Source organism: Bactrocera neohumeralis, chromosome 6 (genome assembly GCF_024586455.1).
Source record: "Bactrocera neohumeralis isolate Rockhampton chromosome 6, APGP_CSIRO_Bneo_wtdbg2-racon-allhic-juicebox.fasta_v2, whole genome shotgun sequence".
Lineage (NCBI taxonomy): Eukaryota > Metazoa > Arthropoda > Insecta > Diptera > Tephritidae > Bactrocera > Bactrocera neohumeralis.
In genome coordinates, this window is record NC_065923.1 from 31,078,001 (window position 1) to 31,097,117 (window position 19,117).

The 19,117-nt window shown below is 35.0% G+C and overlaps 1 long non-coding RNA gene across 1 annotated transcript in view; it reads right to left on the minus strand.

Moving 5' to 3' along the window:
* The window catches only part of LOC126761122 (uncharacterized), a 73,333-nt gene extending 65,872 nt beyond the window's left edge, over window positions 1-7,461 (minus strand). The window contains exon 1 of the long non-coding RNA XR_007667314.1: window positions 6,947-7,461. This is a non-coding gene — a long non-coding RNA (uncharacterized LOC126761122). The remainder of the gene's footprint in view (window positions 1-6,946) is intronic.
* Between the last annotated feature and the right edge of the window lie 11,656 nt (window positions 7,462-19,117).

The following is a 19,117-nucleotide window of genomic DNA, read 5'->3' on the forward strand; positions in this document are numbered from 1 at the left end:
TCTTTTATAAGGTGTTTAGCTGCTGGCATACGCCGATGATATTGATATTATTGGCTTTAACAACCGCGCCGCAGTTCTGCTTTCCCCAGACCAGATAAAGAAGCGAAGTAAATGAATCTGGTAGTGGGCGAGAGCAAGACGAGATATCTTCTGTCAACAAACAAACAGAATAGTTCTGCGGGAGACTTATGGTTCTCGACTATAATCGTGTAAGCAGTGTCTACGACTATAAAGAAGAAGAAGATTTATACCACTGAAATTATATCGGAAAGTATTTTACAGAACAGTGTGATATTGGTTATAATGTGAGATATATCAATGAAACAAACACGATTTAGTTAAGAGCAGTTTACTATCACATATGTACAAGTGATATCGATCAATAGCATATCTCCAACATATAAATGCTTGGTTCCACATTTTCCAAAGTAACGAATAATGAATTCTTCAGAAAAAGAGTTTTGAAAATATTTCAGACACTTTTAATTATAATAAATTGCGTCCGTAAATTAACGCTTAATTACTTGATATCTGCTTCGTACTTCATGTCTGAACTCTGATTTTCACAAAAAATAATTCAGAATTATTTCCTCACAATTCATGTACCAATTTTACTTAATTATTATTCATAATTATTTTTAAAGTCGCCGCCAATTTTATTGCCCGTCTGTCGCTCAAATATTTTGCAATACAAATATTTACGACTTTTTGGTGCCCGTCGACTTTTAACCGACAAAGTCAATGAACATAAGTCAGTCGGTCATGTAATTTGCCAAGTTCGAAAACCGAATCAAAATTACAGTTTTTTTACAGTTTGCTTAGCTTAGCTGTAACAAGAGTTAGTGAACTTCAACGCGAGTATTTGCAAGTGCGGAGAAATCAATCGCGCTAAACTTGTTGTGCGCATTGACGTGAATAATTGTGGAACCGGTTTATGGGTTTTTCGATACCAATAACATGAGACACTATAAGTATATGGGCTGCTTAGAATGCACTTGTGTTATAGACACTCATACAAACAAGCATTTACAAATCTATGCGGTGGGTTTAGAAAGAAAAGTGACCATGGCCGTAGGGTAGGTGAGCGGTTAGGTGAGTGCATGTGCATATATATACATATATGTAAGAATAAAAATTTTTGTTAAAAGGTGGAAAATGGCTTATGAAAAGTCACATGACTTTTGAGAATTTTGCATTGAAAATTTTAAATTTTTCTGGAAGCTGTTTTCCTTTAAGTAATCTTCTTTTCTGGAGGTAGTGAAACTGCTTAATTAAAAATATATATTTACGATTTATGTTAGCTTTGGTTATAAGTAGAGATAGATATCAGATCTGGACATTTAGAAACAATTACTTTATGACGTCGAAGGCTTCTGAAAATGGATCTAACATTGAAAGCATCGACAGAACGACTCGAATTCATTACATTTCTGCTAAGAAGATGGATTCCAATTAATGGTAAAATTCCAACCATAGTCTCAAAACAGTCTATAAAATCAATAAGGAACTGTGACTAGTTAGGGTAAGAGAAAAGAGATCACTGGATATCTTTCAATTAAATCAGGCAAGAAGAGCTCATGTCGATGAAAATACTGGCAATTGATCAGCGTTGATGAACATCTCCGCCTAGTCTTTCCTTTTGCTGTGCCTAACGAAACCCATACGAGCACGAGTCTCATAACATAGTAAACCTGTCCAAGCATGGTAGTGACTGATCCGAAATATTTAAAGAAAATGTTCCTCCAGAGCTCCAGAAATCTACCGTTTAAATAATTATAGTCCCATCTGCTTCAAATCCGCTTAAGTATTCTGAAACTAAACCTTAGCGAGAGTTCCGCAAGAGCTTATAAAAGGTCTGTCGAAAAAGAAACAGGACTGTTAAAAAAAACAACAAAAAATTAATATTTTTCAAAAGTAATATTTTTTTATTCAAAGTAGTTTCCTTGTGCTTCGATACAGCGTTTAGCCCGGTCAATTAGCATTTTAATGAGTGTTTAAGGTCATTTTTCGGAATGCTCTTGAGAATATCGGTCGTCGCACAGGCACCAGGACTCTGCCTCACGGTATTGTGGTCGAGCACGACGAATGCGTGACAAATGACGCTTCATAACACCAAGGTAAAATACAGCATTAATCGTTTGGCCAGGTGGGACGAACTCTCGGTGTACAATACCCTCGGAATCGTAAAAACAAATCAGCATTGTCTTTATTTTTGACTTCTGAAGACAACCGACTTCTTATCACAGAGGTCCTCACGACCTTTTTGGAATCGCTTAAACCACTCATGCACATTACTACGGGATAGGCACTGATCACCATAAACTTTTTTCATCATTTGAAATGTTTCAGTAAACGTTTTCCCAAGTTTAAAACAAAATTTAATATTTGCTCTTTGCATTTTACGACCGATGACCAAAAGCTGCTGTCACTTTTTGATCGATAACATCGATTGTAGTTATTCAATTGTCTTAAAATTTTTACGAAATGTCAACAAGAGATCAAACTTTTTATTTCATATACCCACCAATAGATGGCGCCACCAGAAACAGTTATATTTAAAAAGTTCTGTTTCCTTTGGGACAGACCAAAGCAATTCTGTATATAAAGCAATAAAATATCACTAACCCTTGCTACTAAGTATACAGGTAGAATGACATCTTCTCTATACTAATTACCAGTTGAGTTGACAAAGCAACGGTGTAATTAATTTGATATCTAATCCTGAGTTTCAGAGTTTCTAGTCTAGTTTCTTGTTACTTCAGTAGATTGAACTGCCGTGTAAATATTTAAGCTTAAAGTTCTGCCTATTGTACCCGAAACCTAACGGAATACGTAATCGAACACATAGCAATTAGGTGGATTGTACGAAATTCGGAGTCTGTCACTATCAGAGCAAAGCAATTAATGAAATTGAAATTCTCAAAACAGTTTTATCACATTTTTTGTGCGTTCATGACGTCTATTTTTTATCAGATACCACATACTATTTTTATTCCCACTAATTATGATGTCTGCATAGCTGCAAATTAATTTCAGCTGCGTACTTAAAAAAAATAATCTTTTAAATACCATATACCTATTAAGTACTTACGTGCTAAAATGTCAGAGAGATATTTATTTAAGTTTTTTGTTTATTTCTTAATAAACGAGCCGATCTGAAACTGGCCTGGAATACATAATATTATATTGGTAGGCGAAAAAGTCTTTTCGTATTTTGTCAATGGTTGTCATGCAGTCGTATATTTCCAGTGCTACCAATCATATTGTGTCATACCATATAGTGTTGGAAAGAATAAGCTTCAATTATTAAAAAACAAAAAATTAAATTCGGGGAAGTCGAAAAAAAAGTTCCAGCTGTTCAAAAATGAGTGAAAATAATGAAGAAAATCGCTATATTTTGAAATTTTTGTTTAAAAAGGGGAAGAATGCCACGCAAGCCCCAATGAAATTTGTGAAGTTTACGGTGACGATGCTGAATCAGTTCGTGTAGGTTCATTCGTTTCCGTACTGGAAATTTCGAAATTTCGATTTACACTCATGGAATAATGTTTCCAGGGGAGAAATGGCAAAAAGTGCGCTACCAAAATGGTACATATTTGTTTATTATATAAAAATAAATAAGTTGAAGTTTGATTAGAAAAACGAAAATACTTTTTCGACTACCCAATATATTATAACATAATATTTTATTGCTTTCCTTACTGCAGGTAAGTAAAAACTAAGTAAACGACTTCACAAGTTTCAAAAACTAGTCAAAGAAATCGAGATTTGACGATAAAACATTCTTGGAGCTTCTACGGATCCCAAAGATTGTAATATAGTTGTAAGTCAAATTTAATCACTTCAAGTTTTTAAAGTAGCACACCAATTCATTCTCGTATACTCATAAATTCTATCAGCTACTCAAATTATAGGTTCCTTTCGCTGGACGGAAGCCCAGTCAAGCATAATGGAATATACATATGTAAACGCCAAGTAGGTATGTCTATATAATATATATATATTTATTTATGATATGGAGAGGTAGCAGCTATAAACGTATTCGCTTTAGTAAGAACAGCGTTAGTACCAATTAGATAATTATCGCTTCAAAGAATGATTACAGTCTTTATAATTTGCATAAATGTCAGCTAAAATCAGATTGTATAGTTAAATATTTATGCATAGGTATGTATGTCGTAAATTTTGTTTACACTTTAGATGTACTTAATGATAATAGAATAAAGACAAACGTTTATGGAGAATTTACGATCGTTTTAGTGCTGATAAACACGAATAGTTCTTATATGGAAATGAGCTTGCACAAATAATCATACTCGAAGAGCTAGAGTGATCCGTGGGAACTGGAAAAGCTTCAAGCGATTTTCAAAACATATTTATGTTAAAACTAAGAAAGAGAAAGTTCTTGAAAAAAATAAACAAGAAAAAAGTTTGACTTTACAACATTAATCTTATAATCACTATTAATGAATCAGTAACTCAAAAATTAATGATTTTAAATAATTTGGATAAATAAAAGTTTTGGAATTATTTAGGTTTGTTGTGGTTAGTGTAATTCATGGACCAATTTCACCTACTCTCGTTACCAAACTCTATCGTGTCTAAGGAAATACGTTCATTTCTTTAATTTTCTAATTCAAGCTTGTATATAAGCAAAGCACAGCTTTGAAATACTTATATTAGATATATGGGGATTGGGAGAATTACTGAACCTGAATTTAACCATTACTATCCAAGGTATAAGCTTATCAGAAAAAGATACTCTCTTAGTTTCTTCAAGTTATTTTACGACCTCGGGTAGCTCATTAGCTCTATACACCAGCTGTAAAGACAATTATGACTCACTATATATTGGTGTGGTAGCCAGTAACGGAAAATAAATATAACTACTAATAATTGAAAATAAAAAGAGATAAGTAAGGGATATGATACTATGATAGTTCAAAAGTTCACGTTTCTACCCATTACAACGGATTTTCGCATCCCTGTAGAGTTGAATTTAAATTCGGTGCCCATATTGCTTTCCCTTTCAGACAAAAGTGGAAAGAGGCGAGGTGGATAAGGCGCGCAGTGATAAGCATCTATACGTATGGCTTCAAACTAGATAATCGAGTGGGAGATGGTGTCTTTTCTGCAAAATTAAACACCAAAATCGCTTTCCGTCTACCAGAGCACATTCTTATTCTTACAAGGAGTGCGCTCATAACAAGGAATATATTTATAGTATATATACAGAAAAGCGAGCAGTTTTGAAATCACTAAAGTCTCTTCTCAAAGACAGTGGAAGCTGTCAGAAAATAGGAGAGGAGTGATATTACAATGCCTAATGGTCTAGGTGTGACGTTAGACAACTGTTATACCTACCTACCTATTTCAGATCGACTGATATACGACTGATATAGTACTTGACATTCCATCAACCATAGGCACTGACGTCTCGCTACCAGTGAGCCTTGAAAACTAATATTTCGATTTCGATAATTTTTATATAAGAAATTGTCATCTTTCAGTGATAATATAATTCTGATATATTTACTTCCTATGAAGTGAAAGACGCATGGGAAGGAGACGTGTTTGTGAAACCATTAATTTTTCCAGCTATACCATAAACATGACTAGAGTATGTTATGTACTGGTAGATATCGCTCGAGGAGTTCGTGATGTATGAAATGTCACCTTAGACTGACCGGTGCCCCCTCCAAAGTCTTATGTGTAAACGGATTAAAAGTATGAGGTGTGTTCAAAAAATAACGGGAATCTTAAAATTTCCCGTGTTAGAATAGCCCAATTTTATATTTTTTTTTACTATATTATTATAGCTAACTGCCCGACGACCGGCCAAAAAACCACTTTTGAATGTAAAAATGAGACAAAAGCGCCTCCACTGGAATAAGCCGCACAAAAGTTTGATCCAGCTTTGGAGGAAAGTCATATTTATAGAGTAATCCAAAATAAACCTCTTTGGTCCAGAGGGTATCAGATCGTACATTCACAGAAAAGTTTGCGAACGTTTCAAAAATGAGTGTCTCAGGTGTTCCGTTAGGTAAGGGGGAGTCAGATAATCTGAGCGTATTTTCACAGCATGGTGCTAGAATGTTGGGCTTGATTGATGGAGGTATTTACGCAATTAAATACCAACAGCTCGTATATGAAAACCAGGTCCCTTAAATTGCAGACAACTTTTCTTATGCGGACAACGCAATTTTTCTGTATGTAAGAAGAACATTCGCTGTCTGTTGCTTGCAGACATGCCTTTATTAAGACTTGCTTTTGTTCTTGTCAATAAAGGGCATCGATTTTGAATAAAATAAAATTTATTGAAATTTCTGACATTTGAATGGCAAACAACTGGAACTGCAGTCAACTCAGCTGTTTTCTATATATTTGTTTGGAGGTATTTATATAGCAGTGGTATATATGTTAGTACATACATTTGTTGTATACACTAAATGTATTAGGGAGGGTCAAAAAAAATATCGAAATATTGGGTAGTCGAAAAAGTCATTTCGTATTTCTAATCAAACTTCAACTTATTTTTTTTATATTTATAATAATAAATAAATAAACGAATATGTACCATTTTGGTCGACTACTTTTTGCCAAGTAGTTGGAAGAGAGATATAAATTTTTCTATCAGACAATAACAAAAAAACTGGAGAACCGGTTCGTTTTTTCTGACCCACCCTAACATGAATGCAGTTGTTGCCTGTACAGCTGTATGCAGCCGTTGTATTTGCTATTCACGTGAAAGTCAAGCCGCAGAACAACGTCAATGAGACAACAACCGCCACCACACGCCACCGCAGCAATGTAATATATTTAAATTATTGCACAATATAATGGATAAGTAATTGTTTTTTATATGGAAAAGCGGATATTTCCAATGAAAATTATACACGACGCTGCGCTAATACGCATAAAAACAACAATAAACACCTTTACTTACATTCATAGATATGTCTATATGCTGGTATGTATATAGTTTACCGATTACAACAACTAATTACACCGAATTTTTCACAAATTCACAAACATACAACGTTAAATTCGGCACACACGAACTACAACAACGCGATTTGTTACGGAAATTATTATTTTTGCTTTGACGCGCGTCTAAATTCCTCAATAAACAAGAACAACGACGATAAAAACAAAATACTTTCGATTTGCAGCAACCGCTTAGGCGTTCAGATTAGCCAAAGTTTTCGGCGAGTAATCAATGTACTAAACGTCTAAAATCGTTCAAAAAATAATCATTTTCGCAAATGCTCACAAAAACAATCGAAAACTTCGAACAAAAAAATTTACTTTCACATCGAATTATTCCCCGCACCCGACACAAATGTCAACAAAGCAAAAGAAACAATAAACTAAAGCGCAAACTAAGCTGCCTTCGACTTGAATCGCGTACACGAGACTGACTGCCAGCCGCGCTGAGTGATCGCTGAGTTATTGTCAAATTGTGCAGCGGTTCAAGACAAAGCCAGTTATTTACGAACCTCGGCGTGAGAGTCAAATATTATATTGAAAATAAAGCAAAAAACTTAATTAAAGTCTCATATCGTAAACGCCGCACGATAGCGCGCTACGTGGATGCCAGAAAAGCGATTACGAAGCTCGATTAAGAACCGGCTAGTCATGTTTATCAGCTCGCATGCGCTCTCAACCGGCTACGCCAGCGGCTACAGCGGCCGGCAGCGCGCCCAAACACCTGTGTGGTTGATACATTTATCAAACGCGTTTGCGCTCTCTGTTGCTTGCTTGCTCTGAGCTTATCAGCTCATTTAAATGCTATGCAGCACTCTCGCAGTTTACCAGATCGTTGCTCGTGGTTGAGAGGTGCTCTGTTTATAATTTCTATATAAGAGTTTAATCTTATAAACATGTATGTGTACATATGTAAATAAATATATATGTTAATAAAATATATATATACGATATAATTTATATATGCATGTCTCGTGCTGCTAAGCTTAAAGCTTTAGTTGTAGATTATAGCGCTGAAAACATACAATGAAGAGGTAAACAATTCAGTATAATAGTGAAATTATTATAGCTGATCTTAAAGTCAGCAAAACAACTTAAGGTTCCAAGTAATACTAAATCCAATACCTAAAACGAAAAGTATGAAAAAGAAAGTTTTCCGAATGTAGGAATTCCACTCAGAAACTTTTAAAAGTCGTTGAAAATCAGCTTAACCTAGTTTCTTCTCACACTAGTGCTAACATAGCGGCTGAAATGAATTTCTGTATAGATCAGTGTAGAAGCCTTTAATTTTAGATTAAAGCCATTGGAAACGAAATTAAATTTTTAAGGCTTAAAAACGGTTAAAATTACAAGTCCTATAGCAAAAAGTCGTATGGCAAAGTTGTTGCTAATGAAAAGATCTACAACCTTTGTATAAACAACTTTTTCATATAACCTCAAAATTTAAGTAAAAGAATCAAGTATTCAAGTTTCTATTACATTCAAATAAAAACTTTTACGAAAATTGGTGTCAATTTAGCTACTTATGTCCTATTATAATATTATTAGATAAAACCAAGCAGAAAACCTTAGTTCGACCAAAAATCGAAAAACAGAATTTTCAGCAAAGAATTCTCCCGTTAATATATCAGATTTTTTTAAGAGTCAATAGGCCTTATATTTGTTGAAATCTCTACTTTCTAATGGCATAAAAAATATATGCATCACCCTGGAAAAATTTCCCCGAAAAGTCGAAAAAATTTCCTCAATAATGGTATAATAATTGTATGGCAAATTTCAAAATCTCGAAAAGAAAATGTATTCACAGCTTGTCGAAAGCTCAGAAAACATTACAGATTCCCTACTCAGTCAGTTGCTAATTATATGAATCGTACTAAGCTAAGAAGAAGAAGAAGCTTAAGAAGGAATATAATATATTATCTGGCCATCATTGTATTTGGAAAATTCTCTTAAGAGTGCAAATTTGAACCATTAAAAATTCATTAAAATTAGCACTTAATTGGCATGTGAAAGTCATAAAGGAAATTTATGAAGTGTTCTTAATAAAAGGGCCACCTATTCAATGGGAAAATAAAATTTCATCAAAAAAATGTTGAAAATCCGACATAAATGACTCAGAAAACGTTCTGGCTGTATGATATGGAAGATTTCGTCTTTATTTTCACTGTCTTTGTTAAATATATATTAAAGGAAAGTTCTGCAAAGTTACGAGCCTACGGAAATTACGAAAAAAAAATCAGAATAATCCGTTTTATAGGAGATCCGGTCCGGTTTTTATAAACACTTTCTGCGATGGCCGCGTTTCATACCTAAAATATCCAGCAAAATCATTTGAACGGACTCGTGACAGATGTCGAGCTCTCTTGCCATTTCTCTAACACTTTCCTGATAATTTTCACGCTTTATATTCTTCACTTTTTTAATATGTTAATTTGTTCATCAGTTGAAGAGGTCGAAGGTCGTCCAGAACGAGGCATTTCCCAACGACTTCTCGACTATTGCAGAAGGCTACCATTCGTAGGCTTGTGTTTTTAATAAAACTGCATCACCGTAAGCCTTTTCCAACATTCGCAGTGATTTCGTACATGAAATTTGGTTAGAAATACAAAATTTAAGACAAGTTTTTGTTCGATATTTTAGCCATTATAAAAATCGCAGATCACGACTGAGGTGTACCGACTTAAGGAGCTGCTGTAAACAAACTGATTGACAGATTGCGCTGATATTTGGCATAGTATTTAAGGACAGTATTACCAACTTAGCAAAATACATTTTTTTTTAAATATCATTTGCCCTGAGAATTGAATTACAATTTCCGGTTGCTTTTTTGTTACAATGTATACATTCAGGGTTATAATAAAGGTTTAAAAGGCTGTAAATAGTTAAAGTTGTATGGAGAATGGTGAGTTGGAAGCATCGGTGCACCTTCCTGTCACTATTCAACTTTTGCTAAAGTGGGAGATTTCATATCTGATGAACGACAGATAAGAGCTGGTGTACCCCAGGGCAGTGTTTTAGGCCCAACACTATACATCATATATACAGCAGATCTTCCAACAGCTAATAATGTATTAACTTCAACTTTTGCGGATGACACAGCTATAGTGAGCCGTAACAAATGCCACATTTTAGCATCACGAATATTAGCGACGCATTTAAGTTCTGTCGAAGAGTGGCTAGCGAACTGGCGTATAAACGTGAATGAACAGAAGTGTAAGCATATTACACATATAAGACCAAAGATGTGCCCGGCAGTAAAAATAAACAATATATTAGTACCCCAAGCGAACGAAGTAACATATCTTGGTATTCACCTAGATAGAAGGCTTACGTGGAGAAAACACATCTCTAGTAAAATAACATGTATGAAGATTAGAGCTGCAAATTTAAATTGGCTTTTAAATAAAAACTCAAAACTTAGCCTAGACAACAAAGTGCTTTTGTATAATGCGGTCATAAAGCCGATTTGGATGTATGGCATTCAACTGATATATTACAAAGGTTTCTATCAAAAATGCTTAGAACAATCACGTGTTCACCATGGTACATGCGTAACGAAAATATCCATAAAGACCTTGGTATCCCTATGGTAAAGAAAGAAGTAGAAGACAGCAGAATTAAATATATATCTAAACTCCGAGATCACCCAAACCCTCTGGCTAATGCTTTGGTACATTCCTGCGATCAAACACGACTTAAAAGAAGAGATATGCCAGCGTACTAAGGAGCAACGTATCACCAAAAGAGCTCAATCACTTGCTTGAGCCTGTCTAGTTTTTAATTAGATTTAAGATTTTATAACTTATTGTTAGGCTTTAAGAAAAAGCAGATCCAATAAATAAAATAATTTTGAAAAAAAAATAAACTTTTGCTAAGCGAAAATCAAAGCATCTTGGCAGTCTTACCTTCTGCAATCTTGACAAATTGACTGCGTCAGGCTCAAGCTGCTTTGTCGATATGCGAAGGGCTTTCAATTACAACAAACCGACATTTCTACGCTTGCAAGTGTGATCATTCGTGAATTTACGAATATTAGTATGATTACTTAACATAATCTAATGGGAAATAATGCATATTTCGCTAAAGGATTTTGTAAGAAGACAAAATACGGCTTGGAACATTGTGGAAGGAACTTGAAACTGCACTCAAAAGCCACTGCTATACTGTAGCAAGGATCTAATATAATGCCTGTTAAAGTTCCCATAGCTTCAGCGCGGTGGAACTTAACGTTTTAACTTGTTTTCTTTTAAATTTTATCATAAAAACATTCGCGGTTCTTATCGCAACGCCGAATTTTATTATCTGTAATAGTTTTATCAGTCAAACATCAAACAATATTTTAAAATAGCATAATGTTAGCCTCGAGTGCAAATTGAATCGAATGAATGTCAATATTGAATCACGTGTTTAATAGAACTCGAGATCTTGTGTTATGATTAGGCAAATTTTTGTTCTTTCATTTGTCAGGTATTCGATAGTGGTGCGTGTGCTTTTAGATAAGAGTCATTTGATACCCGTTCAGTCTACTTCCATGCGTACTGCTGCTTGAGTCAGACAAGAAAATAGTAAAAACCACAAAAACAATATTTACCACTCTAACAACAAACAAGAAAAATAATTAGCAAGTAAGGAAGGGTTTACCTCGGAAGCAGCCGAATAGTTAAAATGCTAAATATTAAGGGTTACTGAGTTTGTGCCAGATGCCTTCCATATTCTATAGTAAAAATTTTGGGAATGACTTCAATATTTGCTTCAAGACATGTTTTATCAGTTATGATTGCGCTCACATTTCACCTATTTTGTAGGTACTACATTATGTACGACCGCTTTAAGGCACCAAACCTTCAAAATTCAAGAAATTATACAATTACCAATTTGTGGGCGTCTTAATGGTTCGATTTTGCCTACAACACCAATCCCTTCAGAGCGCCAGAAACTCTATGACAAGCTAGGCCAATGTACCCAAAATGCTATTGAAGCAATCAGCTGCACGTCCAGATGGACAAACGAGTATATACACATCGCGCAATCAAATTTTTTCGTCATACTGATAATCTCAATAAATATATACATATTTAACCCTATACTTATACACATGACTTCCAGCTACTACAAACAGTCGGGAATACGTAGCCCGACTTTTATCTGGCCAAGTACTGTCAACTTCGCAACATTCTTCTGAATTATTTCAGCAATGATTTCAATCATTTTACCGTAATCAACATGTTGCGAGGGCATAAACATCGAGACTTAATCGGCGAATCTAACAATTTCTTACAAAACAAGAAATACTATACATATTTCTTTTATCAACGAATTTAATAAGCAGAAAGGTAACTACCTCATTTTTGATCTAAAAATAAACTGGCATTACTTCCAGAAAACAGAACTTCAGTAGTGAAATTGATTATTTTTTAGGTACCTCTGGCACTTAATACAACGGGTTTTTCAATAAGACAAATCGCTAAATCGGCCGATACTTCTGCTATTTCACGTTCGATATTCGTACGAAGTTCATCAATCGTCGCTGGCTTGTTGGCCAAGATCATAGACTTGACGTAGCGTCGCAGGAAATAGTCTAACGGCATTAAGCCGTACGACCGAGCGACCAATGGACTGGACTATTTCGTGAGATAACACGTTCACCAAACTTGGTTTTCAATAAATCGATTGTGACATTCGCTATGTGGCTTGTGGCGGCGTTCTTTTGAAATCGCATATTGTCCAAGTCAACAGCAATTAATTCGGGCCAAAATTATTCGATTATCATTGAGCGGTAGTGATTCCCACTCTCAGTAACGTGCCGGTCTTGATCATCACGGAAGAAATACGGCAAAATGACGCCGCCGGCCCACAAACCGCAACAAACCTGAAGATGATTATTCGATGAAAATCCGGATCATTTTCAAGTTGTTGTTCAGCTCAATTCACGAACATACGACGATTCTGGTGGGCAAGCGGCTTCAGTTCTTACGTGAATTTGATCTTTTAAGGATGTAGGCCAAGATCTTTTTGCAGAATTCGCCACAGAGATGCTCAACGCTTGAGAACGACGTGTGAGAGTCTAATTTGGGTTTTCCTCAAATGATGCACTAGCGGCAGCAATATTCTCGACACTACGGGCACTTCTTTGTCTTCCTGGCGCGGGAACATTTTGACATTTTGCGCTGTGCCTGTGGGTTCAAGTTTTTCCACTAGACGCTCAATTGTTGATCTGACAGGATGGTTATGACGACCATAAATTTGACGTAGCGCTCTTAAACTTGAGGCCACTGACTCCGAATTTCGGTAGCAAATTTCAATAATTTCGAATCGTGGTTGGGTCGTATATCTTTCATGATGAAATTGCAAACCTTACTGAAAAGAAATGTCGAAAGTTCTACTTTTGCAGCGTCCCTATTGGAAAACCCGTTATTTGAGAAAAATATATCGTCTCATATATTTGTGGTAAATTTAATTGCCTTCGAAATTTTCAATTCAGAAGTAATTAAAGTTATCGTAATAATTTTTTTTAGCGAGTACAAAAATTGTAGGAAAATAGTTATACTTTGCTTTCGATTTAAAATACTGCTTCGACCAAGTTCTATTGCGTAAATTATCACTGCGTCACATCAGCAGTTTGAGTCACAGTTGGGAGAAAGAATGTGGGATAGAGAGAGTGAGGAAGTTGAAAAGATAAACACTTTGATTAATAAAAATTGAAGGGAGAGGTCATGAAACAGTTAAAGCTGTCGACTTCACAGCAGAACGTTCGTGAAAAGATGGTTTGAGGAAGTTTCCTATAGCGCTTGAAATTTTATTTACCTTAGAGAGTTACCGCTAAATCATAATAATAATAAAGATTTGTGATATAAAGAACTTTATGATAATCTCCGTCTGAGCACTGAATGGATGCTCAACCAGACTAAACATTTTACCACCGTTTTATGTATGTAATTCATGACAAAATAAGAAGGAAAGTTAATTTCGGCTGCACCGAAGTTATACTATCCTTCACTGATGCCTTGCCTATAGATCAATTTGTATGACAGTTCGATCTGATAATTTTCGGCGGAGAATGTAGTCTTGTCTTAGATAATAATAGACTTATGACAAATGTCATGAAGATATCTTGACAAATAAAAAAGTTTTCCATACGAGTGCTTGATTTGGATTGGTCAGATTGTAAGACAGCTATATGCTATAAAGGTCACATATCGGTGATTCTGACAAATGAGCAGCTCTTTGAGGAGAAAAGCACGTATGTGAAATATCAGTTGGATATCTTAAAATCTAAGGGACGAGTTCGCGTGTATGCAAAATAACAGATAAACAGATGGACTTAAAAAGATTGACTCAGCCCGTCCCCGATGGTTTCTTCCGGTTGTTATTTAATTCATGAATGGCTTAATCTATCTTATACGTGGTATAATGTGCTCTAAAATGAGTTGCATATCAAACTCATCATATACTCATTAGAACCTAACCTACAAAGCCAAGGCGTTAATGATCACTGCGAGCTCTTAATAACTGCATACTAATTGAAGTTACGCCATTTTCTTTATTTTGCTCGCCGCCTGTGCGCTATGTCTTCATAATTCTCCTTTTAATTGTGACTACTTTTCGCTTTTGTTGTTGTTATTGTTGTACTAGTGTCAGCAACATTACAACTTGCACAATTTGCATGTGTTGTTTATTGTTTTTGCTGTTATTGGTGTCACAACGCGACATGCAGGGGTTAGTGTGTAATTATTTATGGTGTTCATTTGTTTTAGACTTACAACAGCAACAACAATAATAAAATAATGAACAATATACATGAACTGAACTGAGCGCAAGCGGGGCAGAGGGGAGGTAAATGCAAGAAAAATATGCGAGAGAAAATTTGCAAAACGTGTCATTTCCATGCCAAGCGCACGGCCCTCACTCATTTGTTATATTGGCGGGGTGAAGGATAAGGCGTAGGGCCTCAACGTCTTTTCTTTCTACCCATACTTCCTCTTACGTTCTTAATCTTATGTATTTGTTTAAATACAAATATAAATAACAGCGCTCATACGCGTATTTATACTGTCACATGTGAAGGCACATATACTTGTCTGCCGTGTGTATGTGTGGGTTAGCACTTGCCGCAGTTGTAGAGGATAAAGGATATGTTTTATAGGTTCTATGTGTGTAGTAAGTAAATATTTACTAACAAGCCCAGTAGAAATTAGAGATAGATTGAAATAGAGCTGTCAGTGCTAGATGAAACTCTGCGGTTAACTATCTAGTTTCGCTCCAAACAAAGAGTATCGTTCTCGTGATCTTCGGTTGTTATCAAAAATAATAAATAATTTATCAATTTACCTCCTTGTTCGAAGCACATGCTTAGAGCTTGACTTGAGGTAATTATCTCGGATTGTTTCGAACTGGATGCAGGCTTTTGTGATAATAATAGTTTGTTTGATATTTTTTCTCTGATATTTTCATTTAAGTGGAAGGTTCCCTGAACGTTATTTAATGCAAAACTTTTTTTTACAATAAAAGTGCCAAGTAATCGCTTCATACATGATACTAAGGACAAGTGAATAGAGCGAGAGGAAGGTTGAATGAAAGGGAGAGTGATAGTGAGAGGGAGATTAAGCGGATACGGAAAAATAGCGGTTTTAATACTTATGTCTCTCGAAGTTTCAAAGCTGCCTAAACAGCCTACCCAATATTGAGAATATGAGAAAGTCAAGAGCTTCACCATAAATTTCTGGCCTACATATTGTTAGATCATCAGTTGTCTATTTCTGCTGACGAATTATTAACCGAACTTTATTAAACGAAACTTCTTCTTTATTTTGTTTCAGGTAAAGGGTTTTTATATGGATTAATTTTGCCTCCAAACGTTGAGTTTGAAAACTGAATGCGTCTTAGAGATTGTTCCTTAGAAATAACTAGGCAACGTATTTTAAAGTATTTTAAAGATTCTCGTTCGGTTAAGAAATAATGAAATATAACTTAACATAACACAATTTGACATAACTTAACTTAACTTTATTTTACTTTATTTAACTTAAATTAGCTTAGCTTGACTTAACTTACCTTAATATATCTTAAATTCATCTTAAACATAAACTTATACTTAAACTTAAACATAAACTTAAACTTAAACTTAAACTTAAACTTAAACTTCAAACTTAAACTTGAAAACTTAAACTTAAACTTAAACTTAAACTTAAACTTAAATTTAAACTTAAACTTGAACTTGAACACGAACTTTAACTTAAACTTAAACTTAAAAAACGTTAACTTAAACTTAAACTTAAAATTAAACTCATGGTATAACGTAGCTTACCGTGAGCTAACATAACTTAAAGTAATAAAAATAAATTAAACTCAACGTAACCTAACAAACGGTAATAAATATAACATAATAGCTCAACATAACTTACTATAACATAACGTAACTTAACTCCAACTCATAGTTCAGCATAACTTACTATAACTTAACGTAACCTAATTTTAACTCATAGTACAACTTAAAGTAACCTAACTTAACTTAAGGAAACAAATAAAGTAAAACATAACTTACTATTACGTCACTTAACTTAACTTGACTTAACTTAGCCAAACTTAACTTAAATTTACTTAACTTAACTAAACTTAACATATGGTAATAACATGACATACCAAATAAAAAAAATTACATAGCATTTCATTTTCGATAAGATTTATTGATATCTTAGTTTTTAAGAGACTTTCTAAAAATTCTAAAAATTGTTTGACAGTTTGAAGAGAAACTAGGTACTCTTTTGTTTCAATGAGCCATTTTTACCTGCTGTAGTACGCCACAGCGCATTATCCCATATATTTACTACTAATTATCAAATACAAAACAGCTAAACCTGCCCGTCCTAGTAGACGCATATGTCTGCAAAGAAGCGTTGGTGAGAAAAAAATGCATAAAAATCGCTTCGTCTCCCAAGGCGACGCCTCCGCTTGTACTCGCCTACTTCCGTCTTGCTTTCCTTCCTTCAAGTTTTCAACCTACAATCATATGCGTAGCATACTTTCAGGCATATAATTTTTAAGAACAACATGTGCAAATACGAGCCAAAATACAATCTTAAGCCCACATGCACACTCACACTTGTATACACGCTGGGCGCATTTGCGCGCACGCAGTCTGAGCAATAAACGAGAAGTTTATACGAATAAATAATTTAAAGTAGAATAGAAAGGACGTCGTCTGCGTCGGCTTTGTCCTCGCTGCTCGCTGTTTTGTGTAAGCGCGACTACACCCCGGAGGAAATAAATTTACTGCGCCTACAAGCATGCACCTTTTATTTTTTGTTTTTGTATTTTATTTTTACTTTTACACTTTTCGAGTTTCTAAGCGAAGACGCGGTAGCGACAGCTGGCAACGACCGAGCGACCCACTTCTGTTGGCATCTAGCGCTGGGCAGCAATGTGATTACCTCAAGACTGCGCTGTAGGCGTAGCAGAAAAGTGCGATATGCGAAGGCATAAAGAGCGTATAATTGCCGCGCGCTAAGGCGCTTGGAGCACCGGTGAGCGCCAAGCGACGCGCCGACGACATGAGAAATGCGTGCGACGCATGCAGCCGAGCGGTCAAACGGCGGACTGGAAATGCACTGCACGGCTGTTTAGAAAACTTCGTGTGTATGTGTGTGTGTCGCATTAGCGGTTCGATGCTACGCCGCAGTGACATAGTAGGCAATGGCGCAGCAACGTAAAAGTTTTTGCACATAATGGCCTCGAAATTTGCCACAGAAACTTATAATCGTTACTTCCACGCTTGCCACGCACTTAACTTAACTTGGCTCGGCATCTATGCCACTGAGCTGGCCGCATATGGGAGGGTGTGTCTCAGTGTTTGCTTAGAAGCGATAGTGTAGCGCGTACGTGTGTGCGCATCGACAGCATGTTGCAACGCCGCAAAGTAGGCAAGTGGAAATTACAGTGATAATTTACTAAAACGGTCGCGCGAAATTGAAAAACTTTTGCGAAATTTTAAATTCGCACACATCGCTTGGCGGCAAGCGAAGAGTGGCAATAAAAACGGCGAGGAAATTAAATAAAATAATGCGAAATCAATATTGACGCCTGCTAAGAACTGAAGAGATAACATGAAACTATTCATATGATCACGCACCGAAAAGTATGCTATGCTTGGATACAAAAATTACATTACAAATCAAAAAGAGGAAGAATAAGATTAAAAGTGATGAAAGCATTATGGACATATAATATATATTGATAATTGTAAGCAACTATTTCTCTGCACTTAGATAGTTGTGAGCAAGACACCTAAAATTAGACTATGCTAAAAGCCGAAAATTATGCTACAAATATAAATAATGTCAAAGAATAAATAAGAAATAGCTGCTACGTTGATAGATATTATTTTCTATAATTTACCGTTAGATATTTATTCCAGCGCCTAAAACTATACTAGCCTCAATTATTGGTCAAACTATCTGAAATATTAGCTATATAAAAGCGATTACATATGTTGAATATAATATTTTTCAGCACTTAAAAATTAATGAAAAGTTAAAGCGCCTAAAAGTAGACTGTTGTAAATGCTAACTACGCAAATGAAATTTATTATAAAATTTGTTACCCTACATAAAAACGATTTTCTTGAAAATAATATTTTTCAGCACATAAAATTCAAAAAATTAATTTAAGCGCCTAAAAGCAGACTCTCTAAAACACCAACTACGAAAATCAAATTTGGTATAAAATTTGTTCTTTAATGCTCTTTATGGCAACTTCAAAGCGATTTAATATAATATTTTTCTGCACTTAAGGGCCTAAAATTGGTCAAAGCGCCTAAATTTAAGTTTTCTTATGCACGATTTTTTTTAAGAGAATTATATTTATTGTAAAAATTTGTTAAATACTTTATAAAAAAGCAACATAAGAGCGATTTAGTTGAATGTAATATTTTTCTGCACTTAAAACCTTGAAATAAATCAAAGCGCCTAAAATTAGACTAAAATTATACGCATTTTAGGCTTTAACTGCAATAATTTTAATATAATTAGTTAGAAACTGTTCTTAGGCTATCCGCAAACAAAGCTATATGCTCGCTAACTTAAAACCCAAGGATACGGTCAAGCGCCAAAAAGTATGCACTTAATAAAATGCATTT